This window comes from Heliangelus exortis, chromosome 4, assembly GCF_036169615.1.
Source record: "Heliangelus exortis chromosome 4, bHelExo1.hap1, whole genome shotgun sequence".
NCBI lineage: Eukaryota > Metazoa > Chordata > Aves > Apodiformes > Trochilidae > Heliangelus > Heliangelus exortis.
The window spans coordinates 20,595,882-20,617,625 of record NC_092425.1 but is presented as its reverse complement, the minus strand read 5'-3'; the positions used below and the strand labels follow the sequence as shown (position 1 = coordinate 20,617,625).

At 39.5% G+C, this 21,744-nt stretch overlaps 1 protein-coding gene across 11 annotated transcripts in view; it reads right to left on the bottom strand.

The window, feature by feature from the left end:
• Positions 1-1,483, bottom strand: part of TENM3 (teneurin transmembrane protein 3) — a 403,572-nt gene extending 402,089 nt beyond the window's left edge. For all 11 annotated transcript variants that reach the window (XM_071743228.1, XM_071743230.1, XM_071743231.1 and 8 more), the window contains exon 1: positions 977-1,483. The gene's annotated coding sequence lies outside the window, so the exon portion shown is untranslated. The remainder of the gene's footprint in view (positions 1-976) is intronic.
• Positions 1,484-21,744: the final 20,261 nt, after the last annotated feature.

Sequence of the window (21,744 nt, the reverse complement as noted above, 5' to 3'; positions counted from 1 at the left end):
ATCAAGATTCCTTTTTGTCTACATAAAACTTGTTACATTGTTTTGCTTCAAACCTGCTTCACAACATAAAACTTTTAAGTCCACAGAACAATGGAATTGCTTCCTACCTCGATATAAAGAAACAAACCCCATCAGATACCAGAAATGTTTCTAATTTCACTAGGCAGACCACCCCTTCCTCTCCCCAAACCACACTGACATAGTTTCTTTTGGACGCCATGTGTTTTCGCTGCACAGTAACACCATTTTCACTACAATTTATTGAATAACCCATTAAAGATGCTATCCTTCATGGTTTTCCTCACAGACCCCCTTTCTTTAACGGGAGGGCAGGCAGAGCCCTGGTAGTACTTCCAGAGTAGCAGACCACCCGGGAGAGTCTGTCACCGCCTGCACCCGTTTGACAAACACTTTGCCGGAGGACGACGCAGAGGGAGGGAAAGCCCCGCGCTCACAGACCCGAGACAACACCAACCAAGTTCAAAACCCACCACAAACTTAGGAGGATCAGCTCTCGCACCCCCGCCCTTGCCGCTACGCTCACCAGACGAGAAGTAGGGACACTTCCACTATCTTCCCACAGTGATGGGAGCCGACTTGGGAAAGAACCGAAACGGCGGCACTGACAAGTCCTACGGCCGCCCTGTGAGCCCGAGAGCGCGCACAGGCTCGGGAGCGAGCACACACCGCGGGCGAGGGGATGCCGGCGCTAAGCTCCAGAGCGAGCGGTACCGCGTCTCCCCCCGCCCCATCCCGCGCTAGGAAAAGGAAGGAGGGGGGGGAGAGAGGGGGGCATTCGGCTGGAGGGGGAACTGGGGCGCAACCCATTTGCTGCCGAGATGGCGCAGCGCTACTGACAGCCTCAGCCCTGCCACCTCCCGCTCAATTTTCCGTAGCGCGGAGTTTCCAGATGAAGTTATGCCTACTCCCCTCCCTGCCCCTTCCTTCGAGCTCCCCCGCACCCGCGCAGCCCTACCTGGGGCCAAGCTCTGGATGCAGCCGCGTGTCCCGGGGCGCCCCGCGGCTCCCCCCCGTCTCCCGGCGAAGGTCCCGCTGCCGGCGGTGTCACGGTGCGGGGAAAAGAAGGGCGAGCTGCGGAAACGTTCCGCCGTCTTCCGCGCACCGGCCGCTGGCCCGCTCGCCCGCCCGCCCGCCCTCGGCCGAGGAGAGGCAGCGGCCGCGGCTCCCCGCGGCCGGCCAGCCGCCCCCACAGGCGCGTTAAGCGGAGCGCCCCACTTACGCGGGCGCGCTGCGAGCCTTGCTGCCTCCGCGCCCCGGCAGCAGCGCGGGGGAAAGCGGGCGCACGCCGGCACTTTGTCAGGCCGGGCGGGCGGGAGCGGAGGGCGGGAGGGAGTGGAGGGAGGGCCGGGGGCCGGGCGGGGGAAGGGCTACGAGTTGCTGCCCGCGCCCCCCGCCGCGGGGGTTTACGCGCCCCGCGGAGTTCACTTTCCCCGCCTCCTTCCCCGCCGGGGCGGGCAGGGAGTTTGGCCCCTCTTCTTGCGGGAGGGAAGGGCAAAGGTGCGCGTACAGCAACGTGCCGGGCGGGGGAGGAGCGCGGGGAGGAGCTGCTGCCGGCACCAGTAGCGGCACCATCAACACCAGCACCTTCTTGCGCTGTAACGAGGGGACCCGGCCGAGGGACCCGCCGCCCCGGGACGGGCTTTTCTCCTGCCTCCTCCCCCTCCCCGCCGGCGGCTGTTGGCGTGGGGTGCCGCGGCGGGGCTCCCACGCTGTGCCCAATCAGTGCCTCCAGGACGGCGGCGGTGATTTAGGGGTCATTCGCGAGCAGCACTTCAGGCTGATGAATGGCTCTTCGCAGCTTTCTGCCCTGATGAAGGTGTCTGCGTGCTCCTGATTGCAAACACTAATGAACTTACACGGCTTTATTACGCATTCTCCCCAGCGGAGGCAGAAAGCTGCCGCCCGTCGTATTTTGTTTTTGCGCGGGGACCTATTTAGTTTTATTAGGGGAGGGGAAGAATTTGGGGAAATAATCCGCGACTCCCTGCAGCGCCGCGCCAACAGAGCCGGCGCCGCGGCCAGCCCGCCCCAGCCCCCCGCCCGCTGCCGGCAGCCGGGGCACGCACAGCGGCTCGGCTCACCGCAGGCACGCCAGCGGCGGCGGAGACGGAGGGACCGCCCGGCAGCCCCGCGCCCCGGTAGCCTCCCTGGGTGCTAGTGGGGCTCCCCGGCCCGGCAGCCCGCCCCTCGCGTGGGTACCCACAGCTTACGCCCGCCCGGCCTCTCTTGGGCACCCCGACGATTTTCGGAGCGAGGAGGGAGCTGGTGCTGTGTGACCTGATTACAGTTTAAACATCTGCTTTTAAAGCCGTTCCTCCCTCGTGTACAAAGGCGCTTCTGCTTATTTTTCTCCCTGGCTTCTCAGCATCCTCTCGACTCAAAGTAGGAGATGTAACTTTTCACACGCTGAGATGTTACCTGTCTCTCTGTCTAGGACCTCTCTCTTCTTCAGTCCTTTATCCTTTCCTTTTAAACTCAAAGGCGTTTCACACACGAGATGCGAAACACTCGGGGAAGTTAGATAAATGAGCAGCTTTGAACGTTTAGCTGGTTACCCGCTGCAGTACTTTGATTTCCCAAACTTAAATTTATCTGTCATATCCCCGACTGTGTAATGAAAGATGCTCCTATGTCATCTCAAACGCTCCAAGGACAATCCCTATATTCCTCTGACCCGAAGTGACGGGGAATACCGTCACAGATCACAGAAACGTTACTGCAGAGGTTACGGACGAGCATTGCTGGGGTGTATCCATGGTCCGTCCTGCAGTTTTATCTCCCATGCGAGTGTGTTTTCCATAGCATTTCTGCTGTGCTGGGCTCGACCTGAGAGGACGAGGTACCTGGGTATTCAAACTGATTCGACAGTGCTGAGATCAGCGTTTGGGAAGCACAGCGGACACTGAGCTCACACGTACACACACACACGCATCGCCAGTATCACAAAGCTCCGTCGTGCAGCAAGTGTAACAGAAAACCACAAATGCCTCAAGCACTTTGGACTGGACAGACAAAGTAAAATTAATAATATCGAGCCTAAAGAAAATAACACCAGTATTTTATAACGGGTATACTTTGTTTTCATCCCAAGGAGAGATTAATAAGTAACTACTACTAAATAGAGGCTTGAAAAAGTTCTTTTGAAGATACCAAAACTAAACCAATGGAACGGATATAAATAATCTGCACTGATTTGGGGGGATGACCCTGAAGTGGTGGGATTTAATTTTAAAAGGTACAAGACCTCTTCAAAAAGAGTTCTGTGCAAGCAAGTGCTCAGACTATATAGGTAGAACTGGAGTCATCATGACCTTGTCTTTCAATAAAATACCCTGCAAAGGCTTTGGTCCTTATAAGAAATGACTCGAAGTGTGAAATGTGAATTGCATAAAATTACTTGTTACAAAACATATATAGCTAGGCAAACATGAATAATCTAACCTTGAACTTACACCAAATGCTGTAATTGTTGTTGCTCAGTATTCAAAATAGCATTTCTGCTAAACTAAAAGCAAATCTTGTAGAGTCATGCCTTTATATATGGTTTACTTCTTTTTGGCTTACAGTCTTCTAACAAAAAATTAAAAATTATATTTTGCAAATGCAAACATACAAAGTGGTATATTTTTTCACTACTACTTCAGCCATTTGCATTACCTTAGCGAATTCCATTCATCTAGTACTAACCTGACCTTTTACCACCTCCTAATACAGTGAGTTAAGATGCTGCTCCTAATAAAGAGGAAGTTCATGTCATTTCTTCCTTGCATGAAGCCAACCAGATAAACAAAAAACGTCAACTACTTATTAATACACATTTGTAGTTCAGAGTAAGCTATCTTGGTGCCCTTAACTTAACTGAAGCAGCATTACCAAGCTTACTGAAGTTTAATTAAATTTCAGCCTTCAGAATTTAAACTAATTTGAAAAGTGTGCAATCACATTTGTGTTGTAGCTTTGTAGGAAAGTATCTTTCTTATGACAACTATTACATGTGACTAATCTCTCTAAAATCACAGTCCAGCCCTTCCTTACTCTTTCGGATTGCCAGTGATCTTCCTATTTTAGTAGAGAAAGAACAAAAGGAGATGCATTCCTTATCGATTTACAAAGAGACTGCTGTTTTGGTTTGGGGTTTTTTGTGTTGTTGGTTTGGTTTGGTTTGGTTTTTGTTTGTTTGGGTTATGTTTTTTGTTTTGCTTTGGTGGTTTTGTTTAATTTTACTATGAGTAAGTTTTTTTGGACAGTAGGTATTAGTGAAAGCACAGAGCACGATGTCCTCTGATACAAGACATGCCGGCTCCTGCACTAATCTACCAGCAATACCAAAAGATGAGACAAATTCAAGACACTATCACGTTTTTTCCAAACTTCTTAAACTGCTCTAATTGTGTCCTTCCGTACTTGAAAGGCAACTCGGGCTTCGCCAGGATTAGCAGCACTTTCTGCTCCCAGGACTCCACAATCTTTAGGATACTCGCGTGTCTGAAAATAACAGATCTCAAAACCCCTCAGTTGTCCGAAGTCCTTGATCTACAGCTCATGAAGAAGAAATTATTTCTAATCACTCATTTTCCTCCGGGATAAGCGGTTTCCTTGCCGGGGTAAGCGGCAAGATGCGGTTTAGTGCATCTAGGTAGAGACTGCCTCTACGTGATGGAAACAACTAGCAACATTACCCTGCATCAGGATACTTCAGAACCACAATACCAGTAAATTAAAAAAACAAAACCAAAGCAAAACAAAAAACAAAACAAACAAACAAACAAAAAAAACCCAAAAACCCCAACCAACAAAAACAAAACAAAAAACAAAACACCACAAAGAAGCAACCTCTTTTCGACTCTTCCATCAATCTTCCTGGGTGATACTAACATGGTAGCAACTATTCCCATTTGTTTTCCGCACGATGAGCTCCACGGCTCCTCTTCCACTGCAAGAGAACCCCGGGAAGGGACCGAGTTAGGAGCTTAGGAGCTGCTCGGGTGCTCGCTTGCGAGTCGCGGCGGAGCTGCCTCACTGCCCTCCCCGGCTGCCCGGGCGGCGGCTGAGCCGGCGCAGCCCCCGCGCAGCCCCCGCTGCTCGCAGCGCAGTGCCGAGAGCAAACCCCGGCGGGAGGGAAGGTGCCTGCAGCGGGTCAGAAGGTGACGAGTGGCCCTTGTCCACGCTTTGCGGCGAAAACCGCACCATTCCCCACCCACCCCTCCCATCCTCCGCTTTGGGGACGGGAAACTTTGGGGAGAAGGGGCCGGGCTGCGTCGCTCCGCCGTCAGGGGGGAGCCCCAAGGGATGCGCCCAAGAAGAAACTTCTGAGGACTGGGGGACGAAGCTAAAATGTAAACATTGCCGCCGTCTCTCGCCAGCTTTACGCCAGGGTGCTCTGCTGCCAGAAACAGACCGAGAAAACCACTTTCCCGGAGTATAGAATTGTGGTAAAATTGTAAAACAAATATTCTAATCTGATCATTGACAAAGCCATAAAATTAAATAGCTGTCTGCAGAGGGAAATATGTCTTAATTACCTTAATTAAAGCAAGATAGGGCCTTACACACATTCAGTTTGAAGCCACTAAATGTACTGATTATCATACAAATCAACCTTTAAATGGGGGTCATGCTTTTCCACTACATTAGTTTGTGTTCCACTGCATAAAACAAAGCTATATGGGAACCTGACCTCTGGTGAAAATGCTGCACTTCAGCGGCACACAACTGCTGACCCTCTTCACTGGCTTCTTAGGAAAGAACCTGAAGGAGTTTGCTTATGGCTTGGAATACAAAAATGACTTTCATATGGTGTTAATACTGCATTAGGAACTTACAGCTTTAAAATCAAGCACATAATCATTTTAATCACCTAGTGTTCATAAATAGGAGCCATCACAAAACACTGTTATTGCCACCATTGTGAATTAGGACATGAGGCCATGAAAATTTAGGATTTGTTTGCTGGTATAACACTTTCCCAGCAAACTGGGAAATAGATAGATTGGGGTAACTATCCATATTTTCCATTACCAGGAGGAACGCAGAATATTTGCAGCAATTCACAAGTCAATATACAGACCCCATATGCGCATATAGAGGTCTTCATAATAAAGTCACATTTATACATTTATTCAGAATTTATGATTTTTACAAGAGGAGAAAGGTCTTGTTTTAAATAAGCTTCATATTCACAATTAACTTTTTTTTTCTTTTTTTCTTTTTTTTTTCTTTTTCTCTGTTACAGTCTTCTAGCTGGAAGATGTATGAAAAAAAATAATTATGATAAATTCTACCAATTAACTGTTCAAATCAAGGAAATCTACAGCAAAGACTATCTGAAGAAAAGTTAAGCACATAGAATAAGGAAAAAAGAAATCAAATGTGCTTTTATGTTGTCTGTTATTTTCCTTTCTCCTTCTACCCTGTCACACCCTTGTGCTAGTAGAAGACACCACTAATAAATACAATCTGGGAAACATACGTCCCAAACTAAAAGCTCTACTGAGTGACAATTAATTTCTATTTTATTTTGATAACATGGATGTTAATTGCTCTGTCTGATGTGGCTAAACAGAGATCTTATTAAAATACAACTGGTTTAAAGATTTCTTAGGCTGTTAGTAGAAAAGTATGTTGTATTCAAGATGACTGCTTTCATTCCTGGAAGACAAGAGTTCAGGCAGTAGAGTGGTAACAATCTGTGTTTGTTCCTGTCTGCTCAGGAGAACTGTTTCTAATTGATCTGGCATGGAATTTAGTTGGAAATGTGTATGTTGCAACCTAAGCACAGACCCTGTATGCTTTGTAAAGTGATCACCATATGGGCCTTATTTGAAACATTTGAAGGTTTTAGCTATTAACCTCGTTTAAATGGAGCTGTAAGTTCAACACTCTGAGCTGAAAAATATATATGTGTGTGTGTGTATGTATGTCTATATTATTATAAGTGTGTGTGTATATATATGAGAATATATTATACAACCACATACACACATATATGCATCAACACACATCTACAGACATGCATACACACTGACCATTGGTAGGTATCATGACCATGTGTCAAAAAGTTGCACATTATTACTAATAAATATACTAGTTACATTTTTAGAAAATATGTTGACTCAAAATAAATGTGGATCCAAAGACAAAGTTGCTGGTATTGCAGAGACATTTTCAATAGATGTCATTTACATATTTAAGGGTGGTTTGTTTTTTTTTTTGTTTTTTTGGTTTTTTTTTGTTTTTTTTTTTTTTGTTTTTGTTTTTGTTTTGGTTTGGTTTGGTTTGGTTTGGTTTGGTTTTTTTTCTTGAGAAAATATGCTCAGGTCTGTTTCCTTATATGGGAACAATTTTTAATCATTCTCCTGATATAATGGAGAAAGCCCAGATAAACTAACAGCAAAGCTGTCTGAAATTCCTCAACAGAAAACTTTTGGACGATAACAATTAAATGTGATTCTTTCAATTGTAGGGCCAATTATCAATTTTTAACCCTCAAAATTCTTAATAGTGATTGCTTGCTCTGAATGCAAAATGAATGGCTAGGCTTTGTTACAGGTAATAGTGCTAAGTTATGAATTTTGATGGCTTCTTGTACAGCCTTAAATTATATTGAAAAAGATACAGTTTCTTTAATTAAAAAAACTGCACTGAACTAATCCCTCTAGCTGAAGAAAGAAAAGTTTTAAGCAATCTCTTTCTGCTCTGGGAGAGAAAAGCAGACAATACCATAACAGATCAGAAACATAAGCTATAGTGTGCAGCCAGGAGCACAGCAGGGAACTGAATACTGCTCCGACTGTGTCATTTTTTAATCCCCCATCCCAGTTTTCCCCGTCTGACCTCATGCTGAGATGAAGTTATCACAGAAGACAGCTTTACTCTCACCAATGAATCCAACCCTGGATCTGTATTATCCTCAGCAGATCAAAACACCGCTTTCATCAAATAGCATTATCTGCATAAAAGGCATGCAATTGCCCGATAATTTCACCCAAACTATGCTATTCATTTAAAGGACAAGAAGAGAAATGTAATTCATTCCTTTTCCCCCCCTGGAAAAGCTAACTTATACTTCACTCATGGGAACTTTTCTTTTTTTAACACAAGATCTCAAGAAGAGGTCCATTAAAAGTTTCCCCCTGGTTTACAATTAATTGTTAGAGTACCCCTGTGCTGCTTGAGTGACATAAGTGTAGTTATGCAGAAAACTGGCAGGGAGAATTCACAAAGCTCTCTGTAGCCATGATACTGATTCCATTAGCCATGGTTCTGCTAACCCCAATAATGAAATCATATATGGCATAATTGTAGCAGCCTAAAAATAAACAGTAGCTGAAGAGATTTACAGGAGCATTGGGTGATATGGTCTTTCCTACAAATAGAAATTCTAAGTCTAATTGTTTTGTCCTAGCCCGGAAAAGCTGCACCACAAGATCCCGAAATATCTCCACTAATGTATGTGTTGTTTATAACAAACATGCACATACATTAAAAACTCATGCTGGTGCCTTGTGTTCCAGAAAGGAAAGTGCATGGTGTGTGGCTCATTTGCTTTATTGATATACACTACAAACAGTAAAGTCACGACGGAGGTGGGCAGATTGCTCAAAATGAGTGCCATTACCACAGCTATTGTATTTGGACTATTCCACATACTCTGCAGAAAATTGTTAAACTATTCATGGTATTCTGCTTGCAAGGGGCTTATGCATATCTCATGTTTCTTCCACAGAAAAATTAAACCGAACAGTTTTAAATTTTTTTTTTTTTTTAGTACTCATATGAGAGAATCAAGATTTTGTGCTATAGCCTTTTGCTTTCTAGGTCATTGATAAGAGGTGTTCTTGCTTTCTGAATGTCAGTGTGGATGTTCACCACCAGAAGCAAGTGCTGATTTATATCTGGCAGAGGGAAATCTCCTTTTCTTTTTCTAAGAGTACAAAGGCCTTGGTATGTCACAGGGTTGCAAATGCTAAACTAAGTACTTGTTCTGGCCTAAATATTGCCTACACTATACAATAGTTTGCCACTTACTTTTCTTTAGGACCACTGGACAGGTACACTTTTCTATTCAGAGGATAAAACTTTTTTATTTCCCCCAGCATGTCTTTGATACTTTTTGAAACAGGAGTCCTTTGAAGTAGCTCTGAGGTTTGGAATCACAAGAGTTGCCTCAGAAGAGTTGGATTAGTGAGCCTAACAGAGGCACATCACACATATACCATGGGGTTACAACCTCTCTGTGTACATGCAGTCACTGTGGAACTTCATATTATGAAAAAATATCAGTTTAGCCCACAAATTTCTTGGGTCTTTCCAGCCTCAAGATACAGCTCTTCTTTCCCTTGATTTCACAAAAGCTTTGGGTGTTCCAGTGTTCCTTTATAAAATCAAAATATAAATATATATTTTTTATATATTCACTTTTCCTGTCAAGTGATTTTTAAAATTTTTAAATTTTTTTGTTGTTTTTTTAGTGGGAATGCCTTCCTATAACATTTGAACCTGATGAAGGAATCTCTTATCTGAAAACTTGTGTCCTTTTTCTGACTACATCAGCTGATCAGAGAAAACAACTGATTTTTACAGTCCCTGCCTCTTATAAATTCTCAGAACATGTCACTTATAGAAATATAAACAATGTATTATAACTGAGGAACAATTTATATAAGGCCACCTGGTCTTAGACCTGTGTTCCCAAATATTGTTTTCTATTTGAACCCTATTTGTAGGGTTTATCATGTGTTTCCATGGCAGTAGAATGTAGCTTCTTAGCGAATAATTTAATTTTTTTTTAAAGTTGCTGAAATGGGTTATACTGCTAGGCATTCAAATTAGGTTTAATGTGTGAAAGAAATAGTGTGAGCTAAAAATGCTGATTCCCATGTTGGTATGGTACTATGCCATGCATGTTGGTGCAATCACAAGTGGAGGCCTGTATACTGATAATGACTAAGGCTCCTCTTTCTGCTTGTGAAAAGCAGGACAATCTGGTGATGGAACCCAGGCAGAAGAGTGTTAGCTGGGACACAAGCTGTATGCCCCCTTTTCTCCAGACTTCAAGGGTACTTCTTACAAACCATTCTGTTGAGCAGGTCAGACCTACAACTGTCCAGGTATTAGGTATGAAGATGAAAGTGCAGGGTAACTTTGGTAGTTGATTAGATTAATATCTTTTTTAAAACCTTCCATCTGGTGCCAGATCAGTTATACTATAGCAACTATAATCTGGAGTTCTGTTAATATGCAGGCATGTAACTGCATCATAACCTATCCACATTACCTTTTAAAAAGTTATAAGAGATTGCAATGCAGAAATCCAACCCCCTCTAGAGAGACTGCTATTTAGGAAAACCAGAGAAGTGACACAGGAGAACAAGCATTCATATATACTGACAGAACAATTGGAAACTTTACCACAGATGCAAATATTGATGCCCTTGTATCAAGTTTGCTTGGCCAGAATTCCATTTTTTTTAATTAACATTAATGCTCTTTCAGGATATACAGATTATCCACATCCTGTATTTCCATTTTCTTTTCTGTTCAGGTGTTTTTATTTTTCTGGCTTGAAAAAGTTCACAACACATCAAAATATACTCCCCCCCCTGTAACTGCTATTAGTTGAATTTAATATATCTTAAATCACTGGAAACTAAATACAGAAAATGCCAAATGTCTTAAGTGAAAATTATACACAAAAAGAGCTATCAGATAAATTTGCCCTCAAATAGTTCTGAACAGAACTGATTCCAGTCAGTGTGACCTAAATTTGGATTCTGTGATGTTCATCTGTTATTCAGAACAATGTGATTTCTGTATGTGCATGCAGAAATGTAGCAGCTTAAGTGGAATTCTTTTACACATCTCACCTCAACATTGGAGAACCACCAACAGTGGAGACAGTTTTGGCACTGCCATAAATTTGGACTGCCATAGTTCCTTCCTTCACATGCTTTCAACCTTCTGTTTGTGTTTTCTTTCAGTTGTCTATTAAATATTGTGTATATTATTTAGGGTGATGTTGAAAAACCCACAGATTCTCCACGCCTGATTTCTTTCTACTTTTTTTTTCAGGAACTTAAATACAGAAAGATGAATTTGATTGGAGGACAAAAATCAAAATAAAATCACTTTTGTTTTCATTATCTTTATTTCAATTCTCAGCTACTATCATAGCAGTGCAACATTTGTGTTGCTGATTTCGTGGCAGTGTAATTGCACACAGCATGCCTGATTCCACATTACTTTTCCTGAATTACACTAGATCAAGACTAGATCCAGAAAATGTATTCATCAAAGCTTTCAATGGAAGATGAATAATGACAATTTTTAAAAAGCTAAAATTGTCATATGACCACTGAATAGTTAGGATGTGTAGATGATATCATAGCAAGTCCCTGAATTCAGACCGAAGGGTGGAATCTTAGAAGACTTAAATCCCAGTTGAGCACTAATGCCAGCACTAATGTTTGCTGACTCAGGGAAAACCTGCCCCATTAAACAGCAGTTGCAACAAGGCACAATGGAAAGGCAAATAGTTCTCAGTGGCTTCTTTTTACAACATAAATCTTTTTGGAAGCCTTCAGAAGCATGAATCTATGGTTTCTCTTTCTGGAACATTCAGTATTTGAAGAAAACTAGTGAAAGCCTTTGTACGTATGTGTTGTAAAAATACAGCTTTTCTGTTTTTACACTAATCATAAAGAAGTGGAAAATCACAAAGAAGCAGCAACAGAAATCTATAGTTAATGTGGTGGCAAAACTAGAGCTCTGCACTTATATTTTTCCATTATAAAACAAATAGTTCTCAAAATAATCTCAAACCAACAAAATTGTAATGCCTGACATAAGGAATTCTATCAGAGAAAGAAAATGAATAGATAAAGAAACCTATTGATTCAGTTTTATGTGGCTTATAAGCTTCTCAAGTGTTCCTGCACACCCTGTATTTGTACAGCCTGCCACTTGGGCCATTTCAGGGATGGTGGCAATAGCACTTTCTTCCTCTGGCAGCTTCGTCTCTCCTCCTGAACTCAAGCTACTTGTCTTTATTTTAAGGATTCTCCCATTGCCCTTTCCCAAGCTGCCAGTCATCACTTTCTTGCTGTCAAGAGCTCAACACCCATGTCAGCCTGGCATATGATGCCAGTCACTGTTGCCAACACTTAAACTTTGAAATGTATCTCTCTGCCGTTTTTTCTATGATTCCTCTCACACTTGGAAGAAATCCTCTGTAAGAAACCACAAAGCTAGCTATCTCACTTGTTTTCTAACTGCTTCTTAGAGATTTTCTTTCCCATGATACCTTCAAAAAGCTTGGACAGTATTTGTAATTGTGCTGATCAGTACTCCCGTGCTGCACTGCCTTGTTGCTTCCGTTTTATGCTTAGATAGTGAAGTTCTCTGGAAGCAGGAAAAGTCTTTTTCCATTTATGCTACATCTAATGCAGCATGTCTGAGAGCTCTCACAGTCTGAGTGCTTGTCAAAGCCAGGCAATACAAATAAGTAACAACACTGGCAATAATCAAATTCACACACCACTTCCTTTGGTAATTTGATAATAGGTTCCATGTCTATGCTGATAATACTCCTCATTTTTCTATGAATTCTATACATGCAAGTACTACTTCAGCTTAGAGAGGTACATCTGCATGTGTAAATATCAGATTATTTCAACACATATACACATTAAAATGAGAAGTGATATGCGAAGAGCAATCAGGTTGGTTTATCAACCAATCAAAACCAGAAAATAGCAACAATAATCAAGGCTGCCTGTGTAACTGTAATTCAGTATCTTGCTTTTAGATACATGGATATTATCTATAATTATCAAATGCTTGGGTTTTGTAGAGGTAAGTCCTACTTCAAAGAAAGGTAGTTAATTATTATGCATTTTTACCTCCCACAGTTAATAGATTTTGCCTACTCTTTCCTACTGTGTGCCTCTAGAATGATGAATAAAACCATTACCAGTGCTGTTGCAGGCAGTTCTATGATACTGAGCTCAAGACTTTTTAGTATTCTACACTGGAAATAAATCTATTGAAGTACAAAATATAAGTTCTAGAATCATCTGACTAGTCTAGAAAATTTGGCTGCCTAGTATGGAATACACAAGGAAGATGGAGAGAGAGAGAGCATTGCATCACATTGCATTATAGAGGTGCTCCAGCCCTCTCATCATCTTCATGGTCCTCCTCTGGGCTCTAGGAGTTCCATGTCCTTCTTTTGTTGAGGGCTCTAGAACTGGAGACAGTATTCCAGGTGTGATATTACAAGGGCAGAGGATAAGGGGAGAATCACCTCCCTCAGCCTGCTGGCCACACTTCTCTTGATGCAGCCCAGGATATGGTTGGCTTTCTGGGCAGCACATGCACATTGCTGGATCATGTTGAGCTTCTTGTCCACCAAAAGCCCCAAGTCTTAGGTTTGTTCTCAATCCATTCTCCACCCAACCTGTATTTGTGACCGGATTTGCCCTGACCCATGTGTAGGACCTTGCACTTGGCCTTGTTGAACTTCATGAGGCTGGCATGGGCACATCATTCAAGCCTGTCAAGGTTCCCCTGGATGGCATCCCTTCCCTCAAGCACCTCAATCACACCACCCAGCTCGGTGTCATTGATACAACCCCTCTAGTTCACACACATCAGACCCAAATCTACATTCCTTAAGCATGGAAGTTTTTTTCCATAGCTTTGTTCACCTTATATTCCTCTCAATGGTTTTGCAATACTTCCTCTTCAGTTTTACACTTTAATTGATCACAGGAGATGTGTGGGCATTGACTCACTAAAATACAAGTGTGCTGAGACTAGCAGATAGACTGCAGTGTGAAAAGAAATATCTTTTTATTTTAAATTCCATTACTCATCATCAAGTGCCTTTTCAGAAACCAGACAGAAGGACTGGGGTGAAATTCCTGCAATTTTAAAGTAGGAAATATTTAGTTCAGACAGTATCTTCAGAAACCTCACTTTCCAAAGAGGACATTTCCTTCCCAGCAGGAGACATTATCCTGAACTGAGCTTGGCTGTATCTCTGCACTGCTCCTAGGTGTCAGCTGATAAGATCTGCATTAAAAGATGGTTCTGCACTCTACCAGTACCACTAAAGTGCTTTAGCTTAATCTTGGCCTGTCAAGTAGCCCTTGTGGCATCACCCTAGCTCTCTAAAGAGAACACACCCCCTTAAACATTCAGAATAAATTAAAAAAAATCATTTTAAGAGAAAAATAATACCAGTTAATTGAGAATTTCAAACACTTTAGACTAAAATAGCACGGCTTTACTGATTTCATTTTATACTAGTTACTAATATGGATCCAATTTTCTAGCAGCAACTTTTAAAAAATGCTTAATAAAGATCTATCAAAAAATGAAGCGATATTTTTTTAAATTTACCTTGCAAAAGCTCCTTTAAAAGATTTTTTTACTTCAAAAATTTTATGCTAAGCTGGCAGGGAAGGAATTAGTCACAATGTTGTATAGAAATTGTATAACGTTGTATAGAAAAGTCATTTACAGTTAGATGCCTTTCCATCAACACATTAATAACTTGTGTTTATGTGTTCTTATAGTATATATTAACATTTTATAATGAAATGTTAAATATTTTACTTGTATTTGTATTTTACTTTGATTTGTACTGAGCATTTGCAGTATTTCTATTTGCTAGAATATTTTATTAAAATGAATATTTAAAATTACCCATTGCTTAAAAAGAGTATTGCTATTTTTTAAAATAATTGTCTTCCTTTCAGTACTCTGACCAACTTTTGGTTGTTTATAGTAGAACATCATGGTTCATCTAGGACTTTTTTTTCTTGTATTACTTATACTACCTCTCATTTTGAAAATTAAGGGTTATTAATTATTTATTTTAAAAATATATTTTTATATATTTTATATACTTATATTTATTATTTATAAGGGTTATTAATTAAAATTAAGGGCAGTGTTCTCATCAGTTGCTGACCATGAGATACTTATAATTTTTGTTGGTTCCAGAGCACCCTTCAGTGGAAGGCATTTCCATTCTGACTGCATCACTAGTTAGTTAATTTCTCCCCTACAGAATACACACTTTGATAGCATCTTTTTAACAACTGTTTTTTTCAGCACATTCTTCCACAGCTAGTCTTACTGTCATCCTCCATATTCTACCTACTAACAGTGATACTAAAAGAAGCAGAAAAAAATATATATGGAGAAGGAAGTCTCACTGTATCACTTCTCTTCACATGTGAAATTAACTGTCCATTGAAGCTCTGCTGCTTTACATCAGGCTATGCCCAGCACAGGATGGTTGCTTCTATGTTCTCTCACAGCTGAAACACAGAGATTGTGCCTCCTTGGCTCCTCTTACTGCCAAAGCATAGTCATGACCACCTCTCAGGCAGGCTTTAAGCACTTAGAAGCTTAAAAGGCTACAAAGCATATAAACATATATCTCACAGATGCCTACCTTTGGTACTAATAATGGTCAAAATTTACTTAGAATTTTATGTCTTTAATTATTCAAGGTATTTGTCATTATACATGGTATTTGTTTATTCTTTGGGTTTCTCACAACTTGGGTAATCAAAATTAATAAAGTGTTGCCAAGCATATTCTTTCTAGCACAACATTAACATTTTACCAATCAAACGTGATCGAGAAGAGGTGTCTTTTCACCGGTCCAAAAAAAGAGAAGGGAATATTTTTGTTGATTTTGTTTTATGTTTGTATTTTGTGTGAAATACACTCTTAGTAATACTATCAACATACATTGGGCCTAGCATAGATTAATTTTTTAACCTCTGCATAAAACCAGTCTCCACATTAAAACCAATAAAATTTATTTTAAGATTTTGATTAGACAATAGGTGCTTATATGTTGTGTAATTTTGCCATTTCTTCTCACCATCAGCATTTGTGGCCCAAACCACTATTTTCCACAGAGAAGAAAAATTAATTTCTACTGTTGTTTTCCTTACTATACTGTGCACTACTTAATCATGTTCCAACCCAGAGATTCTACGTAATTTCTCCTCACTCTCCCCTTCCACAGTAGTTAACTTGGACTAAATTCTCAGTTGGTGCTGAAAATGGAAAAGAGGACTTGAGAAATCCATGTATGCTTTCTTCTCCAATGGTCTTACAATGCTATTATACAACACTCATCACTACATTACCTAATCCAATTCTGGGTCAAATTGCTGCCAGGTTTTTGTCTTCATTTTAGGAGATTCTAAATATATTTGACCAAGTACAGTCACAAATTCATCGAAGTATTATTCCTGAAGGCAGAGTCAATGCAATATTATATATGTTTCTGAAGCTGTGCTTCTAGCTCACAGAACAAGCAGAAGGAATCTTTTAAAATCAGACGCCCCGATATCAAGAGCTACCCTCCATTCACATCCGTGATTTAAAGTGAAATCTCATCAGCTGACTTAAAAATTCAGCAAAGGTGGGTGTTTGGGTAATTATGGTCCAGCTTATAGCTAATGTAGAGACTCACAGCAAAGTAAGCATATTTTAGGTGTGATATCACATTGGCTTCCTGTAGTTAAAACTGATAACAACCCTTTCCTTTGACATTAGTTGTAAAATATATTCCACGGAAGTTCCACAGATAATGTTTTTAACAATTCAATCTGGAAGCCATAAATAAATGTTTTTTAAAACGTCTATATTCAGATAAACCTTTACAGGTTTTTTTCCTAGGCAAGTGGTCCTGTATACTGCTGCTACAGGCTGTGTTTTGATCCGTTGCTGACCATGAGATATTGTTGGTTCCAGATTAATTAACTTGGAGCCACTTTCCAATTGTTAGAAGCTGAGAGAAAGTAAAATGACAAGTGCCATTTGTGTTAAAACTCTACCTTTTAGGTGAAACAGCTTTATGATACTTTATCTATTAGGCAAAGTTGTAGGTCACATCTCAGAAAAATTATTTCTCCATAAACTAGTTTACGCATCATACTCATTTTTTGAAAGATCCAGATTTGTAAATTTATGAGTGCTGAAATTATCATTACTTAGTATTTTTTCCCCAAAGCTTGTACCTTGATCAATAAGTGCCCTGGTGATAGATTTTGAGATCTTGACTTTCAAAACCTCATTTTCATAAGCACAAAAAAATTATATATTTATGCTGAAGTTGCAATTTTTCTTACCTAACTTCTACTCAAGGAATGGAAAGAAATGAACCAAACATCCCAGCCACTTAAGAAAGAAGGAGTTGCTTTCTATGATTGTTGCCTCTGTAATGGCTATTGAAGGAGTTCACATGATTAGATTAAAGCAGATGTGTAACAAGTAGATATGTGCAACACAGGAAGTGAAGGTAGAGACACCCTCCCTAAATAACAGCAAATCTGTGAGAGAGCCATAACCTGGGCTTGCTACTCTGTGCCAACCACATTTTAACTACGTGTTCTAATATTCAAAAAGGCAAAATCAAATCTGAATTTTAAGACAAGTGGTGAGTACACATTTTGCAGTAAGTATAAAATCGAAGGTGATCATAGTCCATAATCACCCAAAACCTCTGTGATTAGAACTGGTTAATGAATATACTGGTCCACGTGTATTCCAGGAGTTATTCTTGGTTATTTTCATTATCTACAATCTTAAAAAACCTCACTAAGTTTAAAAAAAAAATTGAGGATAATGAATTAATGTTTTGCACTTAAACCTGCATGAATATATTGAGGTTAGTAGTCTCATTTTTACCAAATTCTACTGTTAATTTTAATGGAGGATCAGCTGAGCAATTTTTGGAGGTCAGAGGATCAATTCAGAGGGTCAGAGGGTCAATTCTGCTGTCTCGGCCAAGAAGATGCTTTATTCTTGCTTGTTTTTGGGATGTGGCAGCACCTAGAAGATGCTCCTAGAGAGACCTATAGGATGATGTCCTACACTAATTTGCAAAATTTCAGAGGTCTGGGACTTGGACTCATTCAAAGCAGAGTTTATCAAAGTCTGCCTTTGAAACAAACTCTGTCAATGGAATAGCCCAATATTTACAGCACCTACTATAGATGCAAGTGACTTTAAATGCCTAGTTAACAAAGAAAAAACTAACAAGAAATGTACTGGTTTGTTTGGGCATGATGGTTTGTTTTCATTTTTTTTTTATTTTTTTTTTTTTTGCTTTTCTACTAGTTTGCTTATTGCTCAAGTTCTGCTTCACATTCCAAGTACAAAAAAAGTGAATGGATTAATAATGCTGTTCTCTATAGAAGAGTGTCTGCATGAATAAACATGTTATGTCACACTGTTGCACTAAAATCAACTTAAATTCTACTTACAAGTCTGTGGGAATGCATGAAGAGTGATCTTGCCCAGTTCCCAAAGATTTAGCAGGCAATGTGCTGCAGTGAGTCCTGTTTAATAAAATTTTATTGGTTTGATAAATATTCTTTAGGATTTCATTTTTGATAGTTTGAAGTACTAAAATACATTTGTCAAATAAACCCCCCTACTTTTTGTGATATGCTATCTTTACACTGTGTTTCCTTGCATATCTACTAATCCACAAACTCAATGATTTGTGATTGCTATTCCAGTTATTAGTGAGTAATAGTGAAGTTGAATAGAATATCTCTGATACTTCTCATGTTGCACTGGTTTAGACAGAACTGAGTTTTATGATTCTTTATGGTTGGATTTATAGTATGCTATCTACCTCCCTCATCAAAGGGTATATACATATAAATATATAATTACTATTTCCTCAGTAAGTACTTGGAAAATTGATGCAGTAATTCCCCCAAATTTCCATAAATAGGTCATGAAAGCAATTATTAATTTCCCCCAATGTAACAAAAATGTATTGGAATGTAGGTCAAACCAAGGAGTTTAACATTAATATTTTTTTTCATTATTTAGGGGCAAAAAACATATTAATATTACTATTGTAGGTTTTAGAGTGATTGTTTCTTTATGTTTTATTTAAAATGTTAATGGAGTGTATCTGCAATTCAGATAATTTATTTTTAAATCACTGTTCTCCACAATAATGCACTGTGAGCACTGTAATACATGGGCAAGTCCTCTTAAAGAACATGCATCAATTCTCTTCCCTTCTGAAGCACACTGCAAATGCCCTCTAACAGGGCACAACAGCATTACATAAATCATCTTATATGAAAAATTAACATGACATCAAATATTTATAAATATTAATGTGTATGTTAATATAACCAAAGCTGTAACAAACAATCATAACCTTGCCAAGTTTCTTAGGACAGGCGCCGTTGATAATGATATCCATTATCTCTGGAGGAACACGCAATTATGAAAGTATACATGGGATGCTATATTGTTATCTGCTTTTAAGTTCATCCATTAAACACTCCACCTCACACTGGATGTTAACCCTCCTCTTAGCTATTTGTCAGGTACTATTATTCTGTGTATTTACACATCCATGTGAATGAAAAACAGACAATTGTTAAATGTATGCAATTTCCATTCTTCATTAACGCATGTATTTAATTTGATCCCATACATTATTTTGCTCTACAGCAATTATACCTTAAAATACTTGACATTTACTTACCTATATGCCTGTCTAGTCACCCATTCCTCTAGGCTCTACACAGCACTGCTCACATAAGAATTTGTGAACTCCTTTGGTTTATCTTTTACACGAGCTGCATTTATGCTATTATGAATAAAATTCTTAGTATTTACAATAGAGACTTCAATTTCTGTGGCTTAGTAATTGCTCTGTAACACTAATTTTACACAAATGTAAAATACAGTATAGAATGCATTTCATCGTGATCAAATTTGATCAGTTGCTATGAATTTCAAGCACTTTTTGTTATCACTTATCTACCATTATAGTGAGGGGGAAGAAAATGCTGAGCCAACACCACATAAGTAGCCACGTTCCTTAGGCAGACAGTGCTATAGGTTTTGAAACTGTGTTTACAACATGTGCAAAGTAGATTATGTCCCAGCAGACTTCCTTTAAGTTTTAATATGCACATCAGAGAGGCAAAGAGGTGTTGATTACCACTAAGTTTTCACCTGAGCCAAACAATGACTTATGCCTCTTTTGTAATACATAGATTCAAATATATATGAAGACTTCTTCCCATTACTTATTTTAAATCATAAATACAGATTCAGTAGAAACAGTCACTGAAATACTGTATACTGTCAACATAAGTTATCACTAAAGACAAAAAAAAAAAAAAAATTGTGTCTAGTTCCAGAGCCCCCAACATCAGACAGACATAGAGCTCTTGGAGTGAGTCCAGAGGAAGGCCATGAAGATCATCAGAGGGCTGGAGCCAATATAAAAGCTCACTTACTTCACTTTGTATAGAGATACTTTGTAAATGATCCCATTTCTAGTCTTCAGTATCCACTGAAGTTGTATAATTATGTAAAAATAAACCAACTCATTTTTAAAAAGATAATTATTCATTTACTTAGCAAGTACTTTTGTATTTCCTACTCTTTCCTTCAGAATACTGTAAATGGGGAGTCAAATCTCTTTGGCAATAGGCTTAGGGTAATGTCTAATCCTCCTGGTTAAACAAGAGAACATGGACATAGTAGGTCACAATATTTCTGTAGCTTCACAAAAAGCTTACAGTCTAGTTGAAGTGATTTGGTATTTGTTCCATATCCTTATAGGATAAGAAAAAGTATGTGATATTTTTTCTATTAATCAATTCTTCATACTAACTTTCAAGTTAAGTAATACAATATTTCTGTATGCTAGATACACATTCGTTGATGCAGACACTAACATTATACATACATAAACCCTACTCATCCCTTAAATTGTGTTTTGGTTTTTAATATTTTTGTATTAGTATTAATCACATGGAAATGTAAGTGCTTTCACTACTTCTACAAAGGAACTTAAAAGTTCATACATGAAAAGACTAATGGGGAAAGTATTTAAAAACAGAAGTTAAAATAAAAATTGCAAATTTACCTTTTAAAAAGCTTTGATCTTTTTAAAAATGATGCAAAGATGGCTTTTAAATTTCTGATTACTCTGTAATTCCCTGGACAAACTTGTGATACGCTAAAAGCATATCCTGTATATCACTCGTATATATTTAAAAAAATAAAAGCTACAAAGTGACAGTTAAAGATACACATATTTTCTGATTCCTCTGCAATGTCTTTTCTTTGTTGTTTTGAAAAGACAGGCAATTTTTAGACAAGTATGCACCACGACAAAAATACTGTAAGTTCCAACTGAACTAAAAAGGCCCCTATTAAACTTCAGATACTTCAGAAAATGCTATTGAAAGTATGGTCTTTAAAAAGAGAATAATTCTGTAAGTACATACCCTTTTCAAATGTGGCTACTGTGGTATCTGCACAATTTAATTTAGGTATGAAAAGAAAATAAATTATTTGAGGCATTAGAAGAAATATGGATTTTACTTAAATGAGCGGAGAAACAGCTGGTCTTGTGCCATCGCGGACTGTATTCAAACAACAGCTGAAACTGGGTTCAGGAATGAATAAAGGATCTAAGGCTGATGGAAACTAAGCATGTTACCAAGGTGACATACTTCATCGTGGTGGGGCAGCTGTATTATTATTGAAACATCCTAATTCAAATAACCTATGGTGTGCTATTGCTCAAAAGACAACTTGCTTTCTCTGCTTGAAAGACACTAAATTGCTGTAATCGCTGACAGAAATAATGCAAGGAGCAGAAAAGGATGTGTGTTTTGCAGAATAAGGCATTAA